At 37.0% G+C, this 20,147-nt stretch overlaps 1 protein-coding gene across 7 annotated transcripts in view; it reads right to left on the reverse strand.

The window, feature by feature from the left end:
* Positions 1-20,147, reverse strand: part of PTPRM (protein tyrosine phosphatase receptor type M) — a 438,108-nt gene that overhangs the window by 124,512 nt on the left and 293,449 nt on the right. The window lies entirely within an intron of this gene.

Below are 20,147 nucleotides of genomic sequence, written 5' to 3' on the forward strand. Positions count from 1 at the left end.
ACATTCTAATGAGATTGTCCTACGTCTAAAGTATATTAGTTTTTAACATCAAGTCTGTCTTGAAGTATTTTGGGATAAATTTATGATGTTGAATTAGATTTTGTGATTTAAAAAAAAATCCAATTAACAAATAAAATGCATTTTTCTCCTATGAAGCCCTTTCCCCCCCCAATAACATTACACAGTTCATATTTTATATAGTTAATATGTACACAAGGTATCTTAATTTTTCAATTTTTTTTCCCCACCTCTTCACATTAACTGCTTGCAGGAGCAAGCAGCTATTTTTTCCAGATGCTGAAATTTAATGTTGAAGAATATATCACGTGCTGGATTATGAAGTCTGGTGATTCAGATATAAAATGGAAAATGGTTTCTCATATGTATAATCAAGAAATGGTCAAAAATATCTCTTAATAGAGGATTTATTTCAAAATTTGCTTGAGTTATGTATTTTATTTTAAATAGGGCAGTTTTTAAAGGTCAGTGAATGCTGGTCTTTAATAGGTTTATAGCAACTGAGGGCTAATTGCAGAGGCAGGTAAAGATGCAGGAAATCTGCAGCACAGTCTGGATGACGGACCCTGAAAACATCTTGTGAGATGTCTGCTTACATAATGTATTGCCATGCAAGGGTCATTTGCAAATTAAAAGCATGAAAATGCTGATGCTACTCAAAACCATATTAACAGAACCACAAGACAGTGTGTGGTCCAATTAATCTCGTGAACTCGGCATTAACATATTACTAGATCACAATGTAGATCACACATTTATGAGCATATCAACATCCAATGCTGAGTAAAGTATGCCCTGGAGGACCTCTGAGTGTAATTTTCTTCTTCAAATAAAAACAAAGGTTTCAGAGCAATGGCCAGTAGCACCTTCAGGCTGAACAAGAAATAATGTGATCATGCTACTTCTAGTTGCCACAAATAGCTGCTTCAAAATTCTATCTCCAGTTTCAAATTAAGCCTATGATTACAAATATTGAAAAAGAGAATCTATCTACAAGGAATTATTCAAGACATTTGGAATTTAACATTTACCATGTACAGATGATGGTGTGTTGTTGATCACAGAAGGAAAGCATATCCACATATACATATGATATTTAAGTGGTTGTTATGTTCCAAATTAAACAATAATGACATCCTGAATTCCATGGCTGAGTCCTGTGATTTCTAACATTGTCTGTAAGATTGGTACTGCCTAATATTACTTTCAAATTTTACTGTTGATTAGTGAAATATTGAACAGATGAGTAGCTATCAAATCAAAGGCTGACAAGGAACACAGTGTATGAGTCTGGGATCTTGGATCATGCTGGATATAATCTTGATATAATACTCTCACAATATACCTCAATGCAAAGATACAGTAACTCTTTCTTGCTCTAAAGTGATTATCAATCATTTGTTTCACTATTTTTTGAATCAAAGAGCCTCTGTGCACAACATACCTGCTTTGGGAGTGGGTCACTGAAAAGCTGATGTTCAGCCTGCCTTTGAACACAGACCCACCCGACCAGTTTCCAGGTCCACAGCCACAAAAGGCCCAAAGATCTGCCCAAAAAAATTCATCTGACAATGAACATGATGAATACCCCACTTGCTCTGTATGGACATCCTAGCTATGATACAATGGACTTACTGCATGGGCAACAACCATGCTCAGTGTTTATAAAAACCTTCAGGCTGTCCAACGAGCCGTGAAACAGATTTGCCAGTGTGAGAGAGTCTGACACAATATAAAGCACAGAAATTCTGTCTTGTCCTTACGCCAGTTTAGCACTAGATGACCACAGAGTATCTATGATGCTCTTTCATCTAGAACTGATAACAACTACAGGTAAAACCGGAGACTTGGAAACAATTTTACGGTCCTGGCCTCTTGTGCAGATTTTGAAACTAAACCGAGTTGCACCAATATAATTCCTTTCACTCTTTGTTAAACCAGGTTTCATGGAAAGTGAACATGGAAAGATCTGAGTCTGGAGCCCCATATGCTCCTTCAAATCAGCTTATATATTGCGAGCATGGGTCATTCTGGAGGAGACCTCAGACTCAGGATACATCCAGTCCAGAGCCATGGGGATGAAAAGATGTTCTTTCCAGCACACTTTCACAAGAGCTTCCTTGAACACACACAAAGGACTTGCTGAATAACTGCAACACAACTGATAAGATTTTTCCCACTTCATTTAGTGAAAAAGCTCCATGTAACTCAGCTGTAAACTGATGACACAGCCTCATTGTCCAATTAAAAAAAGAGAGGAAGTAAAGGTTAAAGGTACTTTTTGTGAGGGATAAGCTCAAAACATTTTTTGAAAGTTCATTTGGAAGGACAAAAAGTTGCTGAGGTTATTTCCTACTTTATTTCTAAATATCTTAGGATGTTCTGCTTACAAAATACTTATCACAGCTGCTCCTACCTTTTGTCAGAATGATTTACTGTGCCAGATTCCAAACACCTGTGATTGCTCTATCAAATGCATTTCTGAATATAACAGGACATTTTGCTTAGAACGGACCCAGTGATTTCCATATGATGTTGTGATGTGGGGATAAGTGTCATCAGACCAGCTGTCCTCACAAGGTTCCTTCCAACTTAAATTATTCTGTAAACCTGTATCTCCTTACCTACTGATACTTCTAATAACCAGAGTAGCCCAAAATTATCAAAGAAATGGCTACAAGTAAACCAAGAATTCTAAAAAGGCTTATCATGAGTTTCACTGCTCCTCTCTAGAGGTCTGAATATATGGTAGGAATTTGTACATCGGTGGTACCTCAGACATGGGGGAGAAAAAAACTCAGAAAAAAAATTCCACATCATCTTTCTGTTAACTACAAACAAATGCCTATGCCATTTTCAGACTGAGTAGACAAGTAACAATTCCTCTGCTGCCATCACAGCAAAGAAACAAGGCCTAATAAATAACCATTGCTACTATAGAGAAGTCAAGGTATTCCTCTTCACAAAGCAGTTGGTGTATATTGTTTCCATCATATTGTGTCCTTGTAGTTCATAACAGAACAGACAAAAAGCATTCTACTTTTTGCTTTCTTACTTCCTAATAGGACAGGTGTTAACTATGGCATGATGTAATTTTATGAAACATCATAAATTGGTTTGTTTTGGATTTCTCTTCTTTTTGCTGTACATCTGCTGACATTCAACTCCATTATTAAAAATTCAGTTTCTACTTGGCTGGCATAAAAAAATACGAACATATTTGATATGAAAATATAATTTACACAACTGATCTTCAAATAATTAACTGTTTTCCAAGCAACAGAAAAAAATAATCTCTGTGAAAACACATTGCAGTTTTGCCATATCATCAAGTGTTGTGAATATCTCCAAAGTGACGGGTTTAGCAAACAAAAAGGACCAAGACTGAGGACTAAGTCTAGCTGAAAGATGAGATACAGCCACCTGACTTCAGAAATTGCCTATAAACTGCTGGCTGTATAATGAGTAAATATCAGGTGAACGTGAACTCGCTGCCAGTTATGGAGAGAAAAAACAGTTGTGTCAAAATAAACAGGTACTACAGAATTGACATGGTAGGCTGCTTTGCTTAACAAGTTGTGCTGGCTGGATTTAGCTTTTCTGCAATTTACCAGGTCTCTTCAGAAAGATGGTCTGTTCCTTTGCTAAAAGTTACCTACCAAATAGTTGCCTGAATGTGATGTTTGTCTGCAGTTCTGATTTATCTTAGATCTGTTTGGCGTAACTGCATATGTGAGAGTAATCATTAAGTGCCTGAAATAGTGCTGCATCTATCAGACTGGAGCAAAAGGAAAGAACCTTCATAAGAAAGTGAGGTACAGTACTGATAGTCAAGAATTCTCTGTTCTTGGAGTCAATGCTCTTATGTTTGGATGAAGGTTGAGCATTGAATAAATAAACTGCACTATGTGCAAGCCACACATATATGAAAAAAGAACACCCGATGGCTGAGGGACACATTCAGCTCAAGTTTTTTGTTTAATGTGAAAAATAGACTAAGATACAGAATTCTGCTTCTAGTTCAGCTTCTAATATTCTTTGTGGAACATCATTCTTTAAAAAATCTTCCATGGAATTTCTTCCTGAAATGCAACTTTCTATACTGCTGCATCAACTCTACTTCTGGAAGCTCATTCATCTATCACACTTGTAACCTTGTTATCACATATAACCAAGTAAAGGTAAGAAAAATGCATTTTCTGAAAATGAACATTATCTTCAACTCCAGGACCACTGAAAGGCTCAAAGTACAGTGCTCTTTCCTTTTCTTATGGCTGCAGTATCATTTTCTTGGGAACTACTCATCCTTCTTGCTCCTTATAAACTCATTTAACACCTGAAAATGGCACAAGATTATGGTTTTTTACCATTATTTTTCCATGCCAACGTGAAAATGCCATTTCCTTTGACATTGTTGCCAAGAATGAAAAAAGATTTTGAGGTCTGGTTCAGTATAGAGTATCAGTATTCACATGCACATTTCTGGCAGAATTTGCTGCAAAATTATGGGTTGGTTTAATGCTATGGAATAGAAAAATGGCAGCTGCTGCTGCTACAATAAAGGGTAGCAAAAATTCCAGCTGTGGATATGCAATTCCTCTTTCAGTGTAATACAAGAAGTGATATTTCCTATGACTAAATGCAATGTGCAACTTTGGCTTGTTTCTCTCTAATCTCATGTTTTCAGCTACTTAACTTTCTTCAGGACTGAAAAAAACAGATGCTCAATGCACCACTCCCACAAACAAAAGTATCCATGGAATAATTAATGAAAGCTGTGTAATTTCTTTTTTCTGTTTGTGAATCAACCCGTAATTTCAATCTCTTCTGATTTCTGTATAAACATTTATTTTTAGCTTCAGAGATGAAAAGCTGACTGGCTTGGTAAAGAGACATTCAAAAGAAATAAGGCATAGGAAAATTTAATAGCTATTAGATATAAGCATAAAAATGCCATCTGTATATAAACTCCAAGCAGCATATAAGAAGAAAAAAAATGCAGCTGACATGTTTAAATGTCTATATGTCACTGGTAAATTAGCTACTGTAGGAATTTTCCAGTACTAGTAATAAAAGATATGACACTGTCTTGTAGTGTAGCTGATAGATGGTGAAGGAAACGTAACACAGTCCTGTTCCATTAGATTTGCAAAGACAGAATTTAATAACAGAATGTCTTGTTGCATTATGTTACAGAGTTAACCACCAAGAGTTACAACTTCAAATCTGGACCATCCTGAAGCTTCCGTGGACTTCTGCCACCTCCTTCTTCAAAGATTTTTATGCCATTTATGGAAAAAGAGTGAGTTACATTATCACAGCAAACCACAACAGGTGACAGTTCTCGAGTTCCTGCTGTAGGCATCTCCACTTCAGCAATACTAGAAGGGTGACTGGCACACTGTTGTGACAAGGTGTGTGGGTATTGTGTCCAAAGAAGGGAAAGATCACAGCTACTGCTCCTCTTACAGAGTACCTGTGCTGCTGTATCACCAGAAATTACAGCCCATGTGGTACCAGCTAATTAATTTTCTGGTTGAATGGATACGTGTGGATGTTAGGCTGTAAGAGAAGTCTGTCAGCAGCTGAGGCACTGTCAGATGAGGATGTCAGATGAATGCTTTTACGTCTACTGGAAGTGCTACCTCTGTCTCACAGATATTTTCCTTCACTGGTTTGCCTCCTGGGACATTTCCTAAGTTATTTTTTTTTAGGGCACATTTGTTCCTTGATGAAGCATACAGCTATGTCCCAGTTATGGCTAAACTGAAGAAACCAGGATTGCTCATTAGTCCCAGTAGCCTGGTGCGTACCCTGACTTCATCCTGGCTCTCAGGTGAAACTGAGAATGATCATCCCGAAGTCCAGAGGGTTTGGGATCCAAATTAACCAGCATACTCAAAGAACTAAAGATGGTGTCCATCTGTCTTGCAGTGGAGTTCCTGCAAGAAGGACCTAGTGGCCAAGGATGTGCTGGTGTTGCAGGAAAGCAGGAGAATGTGAGTGGGATGATAGAGCCCACTGGCTGTTACCAGTTCAGTCATTTGTCTCAAGTCTAATTTCTGGAGTCCACGTGCTGCTTCAGCTGTCTCCTTTAGTAGAGATGTGGAGCTGTAATTGCCTCGCCTCCTGAAAACTTGTTACAAGCAGAATGAAACACCTTGAGGCACCCTAGCACCAGCTTCCAAATTTTCTTCTCAATAAGTTTTTCTGAGTTACAAAACAGCCATGTGAAGAGCTGAACTCCTCACTTTTTAAAGATCATCCATGCAGAGATACTGACTAATGCAAAAGGAGGGCGAAAGCTTGTTTGAAGATGAGGTCATAGCAGGCCATGTGAAGTTTTATAGTTTGTTACATCATCTCAAACCCATAAAAAGCCAGCTTCAGGATGACAGAGTGAACGTAACTTGTACTGCATTACTTCTACAATAGTCTGTAATAATGATGTTATTAGAGAAAAACACAGGACTACATCAGCTCCCTTAATTTGAAAGCTGTTATACATGGATTATCAAAATGTTGGCAACTAGATGTTAGCAAGACTTCATCCAAAAGAAGTCTCAAAGTCTCTTCTTCAAAGCTTGATAAAAAAGCTCAAAATCAACAAACAGAAAAGACTCCAAGGAGGCGCTTATTTACTAGATACTGGGACAAAAACCTGAGGAAGTTCATTGTGCAGAGCACAGGTACATGTACACTGACAGAGCTTCAGATTACAGCTTGCATAGAGGGACAGAGGTATGAAATACCCGATACCAGTACTCTGGCACTTTACTTCCTTCACTTCACACTCTCAAATGATTTAAAAATAGACTTGCATTACTTTCTGACATGACCAAGGTTCTTCAGTTTTGATCTACATACAACTACATTAATAATAGATTAAGGGCTGCTATCAAAGCATGATCACATGCTCCAGAAGGATGAAACTACAAAGTACAGCTGTCGAATCACTTTCACTAGCTAAAGCAAGGGCAAACTAACTGCATCTGAACTTCTAGGACATCTGCTGGTCTATTCAACCTCTCTTTAACATCTCATTCCTGACTTGCATGCACATGACACAAACTAGCATTCTCCTTCTAACTGAACTTGGACAGATAAGGGAAGCAAAGACTTTTCTGTAAAGATGACAGTATCATTGTGGGACATAATCCAATAAAACAAGTGCCTGCAGAGAGCAGGAGAAACTGTGACATTAACATTTTGTTAGTTGATACTAAATAAGTAGGATGTGACAGGTTTAGTTAGTATCACAATTCAGTTTCTGAAGGATTACTCAAAATTGAGGGGATGCTATCACTTCAAAATGCAAAAACTTGAAGTAACCATTTAAGTACTTATTGTTTCGTTGCTAACTACTGCCTTAAATATGCTTTCTTGCTGCTGTCTTAAATATGCAAACCAGTCTGTTTAGCCTGATTTCTAAAACAGCTGTTTTGATTTAATTTCTGATAAGCATCCAACAGCAAAACAAGCAACCAAAAAACCACAGTCCTTCACTGTCTTTCCTTCTGAACTCCTTCAGAGTTCACTGTAAACTCTGCAATGTGGACATTTCTCAACACCACAGAGAAACCAAGCACACAGAACTTTGTAAAATTACAACAAATAGCTAAAATGTGCATGGAGATGCCCTCTGTCACAGACATGATCTGCATGAATATTTACAGAGAAACATAAAATTGTGAAGGCTGGGGAAGACCTCTAAGATCATCAAGTCCAATGGCAAAATTCTCAATCACAGGTAGTCTGGAGGGCAGTGAGATATGGGCAAGATGAAGACAGGCCAACTTAGATCTGAACGTTTGGTGACTCATCAGCAATCATGGAACAGGACAGTGACCTTTCCTGCTGAGTTTTGTTCCTGGTTAGCTACTTCAATATATGCACTTTTCTTGGCTCTCAAATGATGCAAGACAGAAAAGTATTTCCTCCAAAGGAAATTCACAAGTACCAAAAAAACATCAAGTAACTCTTCATAGTGTATTACAACATCTTGGACTACTGCATATTCTCACCCATATTAAAAAACTTTGAAAAATAGAACTGATTTGAGTATAAAAGTCTAGATTCACCATGAAGAAACAAATACAAGAGATATATTGTGAAAATCATACCCTATACATTAAACCTGGATTTTCACTAGACTGGCAGGACACAGCAGAAGAAAAACCTATTATCCCAAGAAAGTCTACAAAATGAAAATAAACCCAACATTAAAAAGGGAGAAACATATGACCAAAATTTTAACCTGCTGTCAATATTTTTTAACCCACCAGGCAATAATGTAGTGATAGGAAACAGAAGAGATTAAATTACATGGAAAACTGCACTTCTCAGATGAACCTGTTTTCAAAAGAAGAAGAAAATAGTGACAAACCCGATGCCTGATAGAATAGTAAGTGGAATGAGCACTAGGAGCAGAGTAGGTATTTCTTGTGTTATTAAAAAACAGTGTGAGTCAAAAATAAAAGGAAAATAAGTTTTAACGTTTGCACCCTGTATTAAGGATGTGCATTCCTTTGTAAATAATCAGAATGGCAGTTAAATGCAGATTTTGTAGCTGAAAGTGAATGATATGATTAATCAAGAGTAGCATATCGTGGAGTGTTCACAGTGGACGGTAACCTTTCATTTATCATTGAGGTTAACTTCCATTTCTGAGGGTCACTAACTTAATCATATTTGCTTGAGTTAATGTTGATATTCTATAATCACAGCAAAAAAACCCGTAAGTAATGCCTGCCTGAATGGAGCTAATTTAATCATATGACCTTTTCCATCTTATTTTCACCCTATGGCTATATGACTTCTTCTAACCAGACAGCAAATTACTGGACTGTAAGTGGCACAGTATGCTTAGCTAATTTATTCATACATTTCTGAAAATTATGAGATCCTAATTAGTGCATTATGCTGTTTTACTGTTTCCATACCTTTATCAAAAGGAACCTACTGTTGCAGTATCTGGGCTTTCCATAATGAGATAATTTCCTTTGTCAAAAGAGTAATCCAAGTGGTGAAGAGTTCAAGCAGTAAAGCTTGGATGCTGATTATTCCTTCTGTGGGAAAGGCAGCTCTGCAGCCATTGGAGTGTCAAAGCAGATAGTGTCAGAGAAAATACTTGACACTTCCCCTGGTGCTTTTGCAAGGGCCAATCCTAAGAGAACATGTGTTTCTGCAAGTGTGTGCTGGTAACCCTGACCTAGCTGGTGATGTCTCCATCACTGATTTTCAGGTACTACTATTCCAGCAACATATATTCTAGGAGTGCTGGCTCCCTGCATAGAAACATAAAGATCAAATCTTCTCAAAGCCAAATGATGGTAAAGGAAGCATGAAGCACTTTGCCTCTCTGACTATCAGACCTCTGACAGCTCTGATACCACTGCTTTGCAGCAGGTAATAGCAATCAAAATGTAATTAATGTGGAGAATATGGCACCCAAAGAACTTTCATCAGCACTGGTAGCAGAAACCAGACTTCTTGATTCCCATGCTCCTTCCATAACCTATTTGGAAGCTTTTTTTAAAATCAATTGCTATTAGATTTTTATGTCAGGAAGAAGCCTTCTGGAAAGAAGTGAACAACAGGATTTCTGAAAGGATAATATCAAACAATTGCAAAGCTATAGACTAAATACTGGTCTGAAAAGCTCTGCAGAAGTACTAAAATTACAAAACCTCTGGAAATTGGGGGAAAATTGCAGGGCAAAGACAGACTTTCACTGAACAGACAAGTTTTTTATCTGCCACCACAGCTCCCTCACTCCTCAGTTAATTTCTCTTATATTGAATGCCAGCAGTTATGGCAATATTTAGAAATCATCAAAACTTGCTTTAATCAGCTATTAGACATAGTAACAGCAGTAATACTCATGGTGACTTTATTGCCTTACCAGAACTGTATCTCTCTTTGCATTTAATAGAAAAAATGTACAACTGGGCCATGCATAATTTTCAGAAGTCAGTATGTAGGACAAAAGAAACGCCCCTTATGAAATAAAATCTACATTCTACCCATGTATGCCTTGCAGCATCATATATTTATATGAAACACAGTAAACCAGCTAATTTATTACCAAACACAAGACAGTGATTTATTGGTCCTTTGTCACGCTGAGAGACAATCTGGAGTTTCTTGAATTTTAGTCTCACAGAGTTAGGTTTTGCAACACCCTAGCAATTCTGTCCAGCTGAATTTTGCACCTGATTCCATGCAGAACACAACCCTCTAATCACCAGGCACAGAGAAGATGGATCCCTATTCTTTAACCTTCAATTAGCACTTAGCTACCTCACACAAGCCGAGGGCAAGATTAGCCATAAATGCTTCCAGGGGCACTGTACCCTCACTGGTAACCTCTGCACAGAGAAAGTATGTATTTCACTCAGAACCAGCAAGTGGAAAAATATGTAGCAGAGAGGGTTGGACAGCATATAATTAAACTTGCTTTGCAGATTAGGCGAGCGACCAAAGCAGAAGCCATCACTCTCTGTCTGCAAAGCACCTCCCAAGGCTGCTGCAGCAGAACCACAGAGCTTTTCAACACCAGGCAGGTACAGGCTGCACGTGACCGTGATAAACAGGCTTTGTCTTCTGGCAGGGCTGAGACATCCAAATACATCCAAATACAGGACCAGATTCTGCACAGTGCTGAAGTCAATGGGAACTGAGGGTATTCAGCCCTTAAAGGAATTCACACAGCAGGCTATCAGAACAGGTCTTGTTTTAGCTATTTTAGGCAATCAAATTTAAGTGGCTATGCTGAGTTTGTTTTACTCATTTGATGTTGGCTTTATCATTCCAAGATTTAAATGCAGTGAAGCTTTCCACTGTCTGGTCAAATTACCAGATATAATGTATTATATTTTCTTTAAGGATATGATTTTAAGGAGCATGCTGTTTTCATTACATTATACAGTGGGGGAAAATACATATTTGTAATCTTAAAAATCTCATCTAATACAAAGCAATCACACCCCAAACAACTAAAGCAGTATGCTTTACTGAACCTTTCAGTGTGTTTTTCATTTGTATGTCAGCATATAAAACTGAATAAATCATCCTGGACTCACGTTAACTCAAGCTCTGAGTGTTTTCTGTGAACAATACTTTCTACTTCTAGACTCCATGTTACTAAAAAGTCAACTAACAGCGATGCTTAGAAATTAATTTATTTCAGGTATGCTGCAAGAACTATAATCAGCCATAAATCCTTTTGCCCTATTTGCATTTGCTGAATTTGCCTTAATTATACTGTTGCCTAATTATGAAGCTCAGTCTAGAGGGGAACTCACAAGAAGCAATGATGCAGAAAGCAGAGGACAGTTTATTCCACTTCATGGATTTACAACTTTGTGCTACCGCAAACTATTTGGAACAGACTCTATTTGTGAGGTCATTAACATGTAAACAGTGTCACACTGAAGACGCATGGCAATGACCTACCATGCTAATGAAAAGTGATATTGAGTTTGCTAGTTCAGATAAGGGTACACAGATTGCCTTTTCTCTAATGTGCAAGGGCCTGTCACAGAAATAAATGCATGGTCCTTGTTGCAATTAATTTGATTCTTGTTCTTTTAAAGCTTTACTTGTAGATTTAATTAAAGCTTTCATGCAGCACACACTTTCAGGAAGTATCTATGTTTAATGGCTTTTTCTCCTAAATTAAAGAAACGAGTGAAGGTTAAGATTCAAAGAAGAACAAGGGAGCATAAAATGAAAAGCTGTGCTTGTTACAGTAAGCATTACCTTGTTCTAACATAAGCAAATATGTGGTATTTATATACATTTCTAAAATTAGTGTTATATTGCAGCTGCCACGGTGAAATAATTTTCAATTGCTTGAGATAATTTAAAAAAATTCTGAATATAAAATATTGCATTCTATGTTTCAACCTGGAGGTGAATATTTAAAAAGCCTAAATCAGTTTTTAGATAAGAAAAAAATAAACAAATAAAACCAGTGTATGGTTTTCCCAGGAAACTGAAGAAACAATCCCCAATGCAAAAATCCCCAGAGAAAACGCAGACCACAGAGAATGAAAATAAGGCAATCCTAAAGAAATATTTTTCAGGGCATGACAGACATTATAGTACCTGGGCAGGGGTAAAGGAGAAGAGCATAAAGAATAGGAGTAGTAAGTGAAAGGAGAAGCAGAGTAAGAAGAGAAACAGATGAAAAAGTAAATGGTGAGGAGAACAAGGAGGCGGGCTTAGGAGCTGGGCACACCAGTGTTGAAAAAGAAGTTGGAAGGAAAACAACAGTGGTAAGATTTAAGGAGTAAGTTAGGTATAATACTTTTTGGACAGAGGTCTGGACAAGACACTTCCATGAATATTCAGTACTACTGCGTCAGAATAGGTTTATGGTGCTTTGGATTCCATCAAAAGTTGAAACTGCATTTACCTTTAAAAACAAAAAAAAACTCTCTGTTCTTGCTGGAAGCATGTATTAGGACTCAATATGCAACCAATGAACTCTGTTCTCTAATTTATTTTTTTAGAGCACAGAGTAGGTAATCCTTTTGGTTTACTAACACTCTTATAGGTTTCTCTTCTTTTGTTAGTTAAAATTTTCTTATATAATCTTAATCATATTAAAGTGCAGACATGGCTCCTCCCCATGTCGGTAAGCAGAAAGGAAAGTCCTTCTGCCAGTAGCATGTGGATATTAGAGCCAAGGAACAGAGCTGTAAGCTACCATGTATCATAAACATGACAATCTGACCTGAAAAAGTCAGTAAATACAAAGCATTCAGTATTTCACCTGCTTTTGAAAATATACTGTAAGCCATGAACTTAGTTGATATGAAGTGACCTTTCCACTGACAATTTCCAAATAGGAAATGGCAAAATACAAGCCTTTATACCTAAAATGTAAGCAAAAACTATGTAGCTGCAGCAAATATTGTAAATTGCATTACTATACTCAATAAAAACGTGTTGATGAAATCCATACCTGAAGATTTTATTCTGGGCTACTGATGTCAACACAGGAGGAAAGAACACTGTCCCTTTGAAACAGGAGGTGCAGAGTAGCATAATTGCTCTGAAACAGCTGATTCTCTCATTCCTGTTCAACTGTGAAATGCACAGGCTGGCAAATGTTTTCCTTTGCCTTTCCTTCAGACAAGACACATATCCCTGGTAGCTCCAACTTCTGTTTTCATGATCAGAGGAATCAGGGAATGGGAATGAAGGAGAGAAGCTACCTCCCTCTGCAGGTGAACTGAGTATAATAATCAAGACACCCCCAGACATTTGGTTCAGTATCTCACCAAGAGATCTCAGTTTAAACAGCCCTGAGCTTCTGCCACTAAAAAGAAAAATAAAAGTGCATCTTTATGTTCACCAGCTCAGTACTCACAGGAGCAGAAATTTCACAGCACAAGCCCTACAACACACAGCTCTGCTAGAACTACTGCTTCTTTTTATTTGGATCACTGTGTCTGGTTGGCACAGGAACTGATAGAATTATGCAAGACTTTCTTGACAGTCCTAGAGATTTCTCTCTGTAGCATACACTAAATGTTACAGTCTAATAATAATAGCAGCAGTAATAACAAATCCTTTCTTGCACATTTGTTAATGAAATAGAGTCATGATTCTAGCATATTATGGTAAGTCTCATAAAAGGTATTTTCTTTTGCAACAGGGTGTCGGGCTGAAGAAATGCCGGGCACACTTTGCTAGATATGCAAGCACACAGCAGAGTCATTTCCTCTGGTTCCTTGCTAGATTAGCTTTTGTGATGTTCAGTTTCAAAGCTGATGCAACCTTCCCAGCTATACTTTGCAAGTGCAATATTGCCCTGAAATTAGGAAGGACCCTGGTCAGACAGAATCCTTGCATAGACTCTCAAGGGGAAACAGAAGAGTCATCAGGAGCAGCAGAAGAAAGCACCTAAAATATGGTTCCTTATCCTCTCATGCCAGAAATAGGTAATTAGTGCAGGAAATCAATGACCAAGAAAAATTACAGAAAGAAAGTTTGGAAAAGAATAATGATTTTGGTGATCTAGACATCAATGAAAGCAAACACACACTGTTCCTCCCTTTAGGGACCTGTCAGTCTACTGTTCAAGGGAGCTCAAGTTGTGCTTTAGGTAAGAAAGGAAATGTAAAGGAGAAGTAGGAAAAGAAACCAAGACTAGAACATTTTCCTTGTGAAATTAACACTCAAGAGTGATAGATACTGCCTTGAGGTGGATCATCATTAACCCGGCCATAACCCCTGCAGACAGGCTCAATAAATATATTTCAGGTGAAGCATCTCCAGGGGATTCAGCCATAGAGAACATATTTCAGATAACAAGCTCAACCAAAAAAAATATCACTCAGTAGAAACCATCACAGTACTAATGAGTACACCACCTCAGTGCCCTGTGCTGGCATCACTCAACAGACATCAACATCTTGTTACAGCTGTTCTTATCTGCACCACAGAAGTGACTAAGCCTGGGGCTTACTGGACATACAAATTGTAAAGGTTAGATTCACTGTATGATTTCCTCTACCCATTTTTCTTTAAGCATTTTTCTTCTGCTTGTCCTCCTTGAGACCAGGAGAAATACAATGCATCCTTCACCTTATTCCCTGCAGTCCCATCTTTTGCAGACATATTCTGTCAATCAGTTCAATACTTTATAATGCCATTTTGAAAACTAACACTTCAATCTTTTAGAAAACATACAGGCCAACATAAATTATGAAGTGAATTTTGGTCTTAAAATGAAGCATAAATTCTCTACTCTCTGTTAACACATTTACAATCACATAAAGTATAATGGCAGGTTTGGCTTTAGGGAAACTAAGATTCCAACACCATTACTCCCTTGTAAAATAAATACTAATACTAAAATATGTATTTTAGTATTAGTATTTATTTTACAAGGGAGTAAAATAAATCTTCCTATTTGTGTATTTAAAATAGAAGTATTTAAATTCATGTTTGAGCTATATGTGTATACAGAAACACAATTTCACAGTAAAAGCCACATAAACAACACCTTTTTTTCCTGAGGGAACAGTTTGAAACAAGGTGAATGAAAATGATTCACCTTACACTGTCTTTGAAAGTATAATTCAACAATGATGGTTGGTAATGGCAAAATTTCAGTGCCTAGAATGACTGCTGTTGACAGCAAGCATGACTGATTTGGGAATCAAATTTTTAAGAAATCTAAAACCCATTGTCAACAGGCTAATTAGAAATTTATTCAATACACGGTTTTATAGAGAAGACAGACTGCCCTGGTAACAGTACCTCAGCAAGAGTCACATGGGATGGCAACACCACCAGTGAAATACAATGGTAACTTCTTACATACACACAGCTGTCAACTCGTCCTCTCCAAAGTACATGGATTGTGTCTCAGTGTCATATATAAGAAAGACAGGCTTCCAGGCTTATCCTACAGGAGGTATATGGATTCCACAATTTCTAAATGCAATCTCAGTATTCAATTCAAACCCCATATATTAGTTTAGAAAACAACACAAAGCTTTTAATAGCATGGAAAGAGCAAAGATGTCTCTAGGCTGCATAAGTATTTATTTTTTGCTACAGTTATATTGTTTCCCTCACTAAATGTCTGGCACCTTCACCAAATAAGTAATGTCCCCTCTAAGGACAGAAAAATCTCCAAACCTCAGCTCATCTGCAAATTTATTGCTTGACACTAATGGAGCACAAACAATAATTTGTGTCGTGGTTTAGGAATGGCATTCTCCAATTTAGTGTTCCCACTGAAACCACTCCAAATCAAAGAGACACTTCTTCATTCCCAGCTCCCTCTCTCCCCGGGTGGTGGGCAGGAGAGCAGAATTGGAGGCACAAAAGGTAAAGGTTGAGATAAGAACAATTTACTGGAAACAGCAATGAGATAAGAAAACAAACAGTAAGAGCAACAATATTAATGACAGAGGTTACAAGAAAGAGGAAACAGAGACATGCCCCTGAAAACACCAGCTTCTCCCTCACACACTTCAGAAATAGATAATAAAATTTAAAAAAAGATTATTTACAGTGTGTTAAGAATTATTTACAATTTTTTCTACATCGAAATGGGAATATAAGCCTTGGCTATAAAGCAATACAATCAGATCAGAAAATGAATCAGAAGATACATAGAATCAGTGTAAGAAATAATGACTTTAGATAGATTTAAAAAATTTATGTCATGAATTTTAATGAAAAATAAAATCCCAATTCTGACCCTGCTTGCTATCTGTGCATAAAAACTAGATATAGCATGTCTGTACACAAAGCATACAGCACATAGCACAAAAATGTGTTTTTTAGTAATGGTGACTTAGTAGAACACCCTCCTTGCCTTATTTTGGACACTAAATATTATCCAAGGATTTCAGTATGTCAGCATCGGAGACTTTGCAACATGCAACAAAACTCCTGGGACATCCCCATATAATTTAAATCTAGCTTACAAGACAATTACAGAAATCTACAGTTATTTTTGGTTACAGGATTCTATGATACAAGCCTATATTTAAAGATGCAGAAGAGATCACAGATGTAGTCTAACAGATCAAACACTTCAAACACATTTGTGTTTTTCTGTTCAATCTCTCCTCCACCTACAAGATGCAAACATGATCTTGTTTCTGGTTCCAGGAGCAGCTACAGTTGAGAAAACAGGATTGTTTCTAACCTCTTTCACTATTTCTGAATTACTACAGAAATTTTAAACGTGAAGACAGCATATTCTCTGGAATTATCCAGTAATCACCGTTAAGAGTTTTGACACTACTGATTTTTTGGAAACATTATTACTTTAATTATTAGGATCATTTTGCAAATCTAACCTTGTGCTTTCTGCTCTAAGTACTAGGTCAATGGCAGTGAGACTGAGCAAACGAGCTAGAAATTAAGTCTCCATACAGAGATACAGAAGCCAACACTGAATATCTGCTAGTGAAGCAGGAGAACTAAACTGAGAACAGACTTCCAGGCTCCTGAGCTCAGGCTAGATACACAAGAAAAGCATACTCAAAACTGGGCCCCAACCTATCAAATTCTCATGAAAAGTAGGATATGTTTTCATACATATTTATTTAAAAAACCTCAATGTTTGTGGAATTAGCTTTCTTGCAGGAGGAATTTTGTCCCCTGTGTCATGCACCAAGTACCAGGCAATAGAGCCTCTAGTCCTACACAGTCTATTATGTTAATATTTTAATGTAGTACTCGGCTTTGGGATTGAGATTTCCATACAGACGATGCACCTGTGATGCACCTCTGTTCCAGGGCACCTGACTAGATTATTAGTGCTGGGACACACAATAGCATATTCCACACTATTAAGATCTTAACATGATTAGCATTGTATAAGAATATAGGGTAGTAATTGTCTCCTATTTCCCTACTTCACCTTTCACAAGCTGAAATGACAAGTGAAAAGGCACAAAAATATAATAACATTATACACCTAACTGCTGTGCAGCACTGTTGTTGCATAAGTACTTAATTTCAACCATAATCATAACATATCATTTTTACATCAAGCTCAAACTGAGGAACAGCATCAAAAGCTGCCTTCACAACTTTGCATTTTAATTTTTGTACATCCTACTCATAGCAATATAATGAAATCGTTTATAGAAAGGAACCTAAAAAAGCTACATTCTGTAACTATCTGCCCAAGAATATGGGTTAAATTGAACTGGCCAAACTATCAGGCAACAGTGTCTGGAGTAAATTCCAATGGTTCAAGCACTCAGTTTGTTTTTCTTATGCTTTAATTTTCATGAAATCTAGTTGTTAGCACTTGACAAATGATTAATGAGCTCCAAAGGCAGAATCTTTATAAAAATTAAAATCTCAAATACATAGAGCCAATGGTCAGCACAGTGGCACTTGTTGTCACCTCAGCAGCAGGCTTGCCTAACCATAATTACATAACAAAATACTAATGCACTTTTCCTTCTTCAGCCCATGGCACAGGGGTTTTGCCCATCAGAAAACGTGTCAGGAGCAGGCAGTTGTGCCAGTGCCACCTGCCATGCTGAGAACATCACTCATTGCCAGTGTAACAAATGACACCATCTCCATTCTTCTTTTTTCCCAGCTAGGATCAACTGCCAAGCCAGAAGACCTGCTGCAGAGTTAATGAGCACTATGAAATTTGCTCTAATCTTAAGAACAAAAGAAGTCATAGAGGACTAACTATGTGCAGACAAAAAAAAAAAAAAAATCTGCTGGCTGATTGAGGCGAAAGGTAAAAAATGCACCAGATGTGAGGAATGCAAGAGTGGGAGGAAAGACTGGCAGAGGTACTTAGGCCCATTAAAAAGAATTCTCAATAGCACTACTCAACTCTTTTTTCTGTAATATCTATTGACTGGCTAACTAGTAAACACAAGATAAAATAGAAATAATTCTCTGCCAAATATGCACAGCTGTAGGTCCACCTCTGATGATTCATCAGCAGCTCTAGGCATCTGCCAATTTTTTCTTTTTAAATTTTAATTTAGGATGGATCTAGAAGTGGCAGAGATTGCAGTCTGCTAGGGAAAAGGAGCCCACAGCACACAAGGAAAGCAGCACACAAGACAATAGTAACTATTTCAGTGCATAGATGCTCGCTTGGATGTTACAGCTTGCATTTACAATGACTAATCAGTAAATTTGAATATGATACTCAGTATAGAAGTGGTAAATTAGCAATGGCAGAGTACTTGAAATTATGTTTCTCAAAATATAGAACATTTTATAATCCATACTAACTTCCTCAGCTAAAAATAAAACTGTAATGAATCCTGCATTCATCTAAGATTTCCACCAATTTCAGTCAAATTGTGTGATGCGTAAACAGGTGGGGAATTTGGTCCAAAATATTTCCTTCTACTGACAGCCAATCTTGACTGCACTTTTCAGGGCTCTTGCTTCCCTTCTTCTGCCAGATGGAGAACAAAACACTACGAGGTCAAAATCCCACAATTTCTTTTGGAAGAGTTAATCAACCCAACCTAAAAAGTTACTGAATTTGTATCACACTAACAAAAAGATCTTTTATTGAAGTCACTAGGAGAGTACTTCAGATAATCCCTCAATGCCCTGTTCCATCCAGTATTAACAGTCTCTGTGACTGCAAAACTAGGGACAAAACCTGTTTGTAAAACCTAAAGAAACCATTTCAATTCAAGCATTTTCCTTTGTCTGTGCAAAAAGAGAGAAAAAAAATAATCCAATTTATCTAAATAATGAAACTGTGTTTCATTTAATGTTCCATTTGTTTCAATTTTGGTTATGATTTAGCCTTGAGACATGAATCATATTAAAATATGAATTTAAATATATTTACTTATTAACGCAAGACCATGCTACATGGCTTACTGTATTATATTCTTTTGACATTTTGAAGAACTACATTTAAATGGTCCCAAACTGAATTTTTTTTAAGGTATATTTAATGGAAAATATGTCTTTTCATCTCAGGAACGAAAACAAATTTTGGAATACTGTATCTGTGGAAGAGCTAATTTTTTCAGACCTTCACATTAATACAATGCTTTAAACACCAGTTTTAAAAAATTGCACTATACATAGTGTCACATAAGGTACTATGAAATCTGAATTACTAACCACATGAGCAGTTCCCATATATTGTGAAGTCTTAGGGAATTTCAGTTATGAGGTTTAAATTTTAGTTGCTTTAATTAATTTGAAGAATGGTTCTGTTTGGTTTCTTGAAGACCAAATGTTCAAGACAGAAAACATTTAATATTTTTTCCACAAATTCTATAAATGAATGTTTGATGCTTTTTCAAAATATGAACTGAAAAAATATGTATTTAAAAAGTTTGAAGAGCAACTAGAGGGAAGATGATACACTTTATATTGCATTTAAATTAAAAACATTACTGAAATGTGTTCCTTTCAAGAGTATGCTACCACTATATGTATTTAAAAACTGCTACTAAAATTTATCTAATGCAAGTAACACCCCAACTTCTGTAACTATAAAAATATCTCACAGGTTCCTGTGGCTTTTAAATCTGAGGTTTAATAAAACAGATAACTGCTGGGCAGCTGATTTTTGCTGCTGGCCAACACGATTACACAAGATTAAACACATTTCATCTTGCAACTAAGCA

The sequence above is a fragment of the Agelaius tricolor genome, unplaced genomic scaffold (genome assembly GCF_023055355.1).
Source record: "Agelaius tricolor isolate 1412-34295 unplaced genomic scaffold, bAgeTri1.0.p SCAF_2, whole genome shotgun sequence".
Classification (NCBI taxonomy): Eukaryota; Metazoa; Chordata; class Aves; order Passeriformes; family Icteridae; genus Agelaius; species Agelaius tricolor.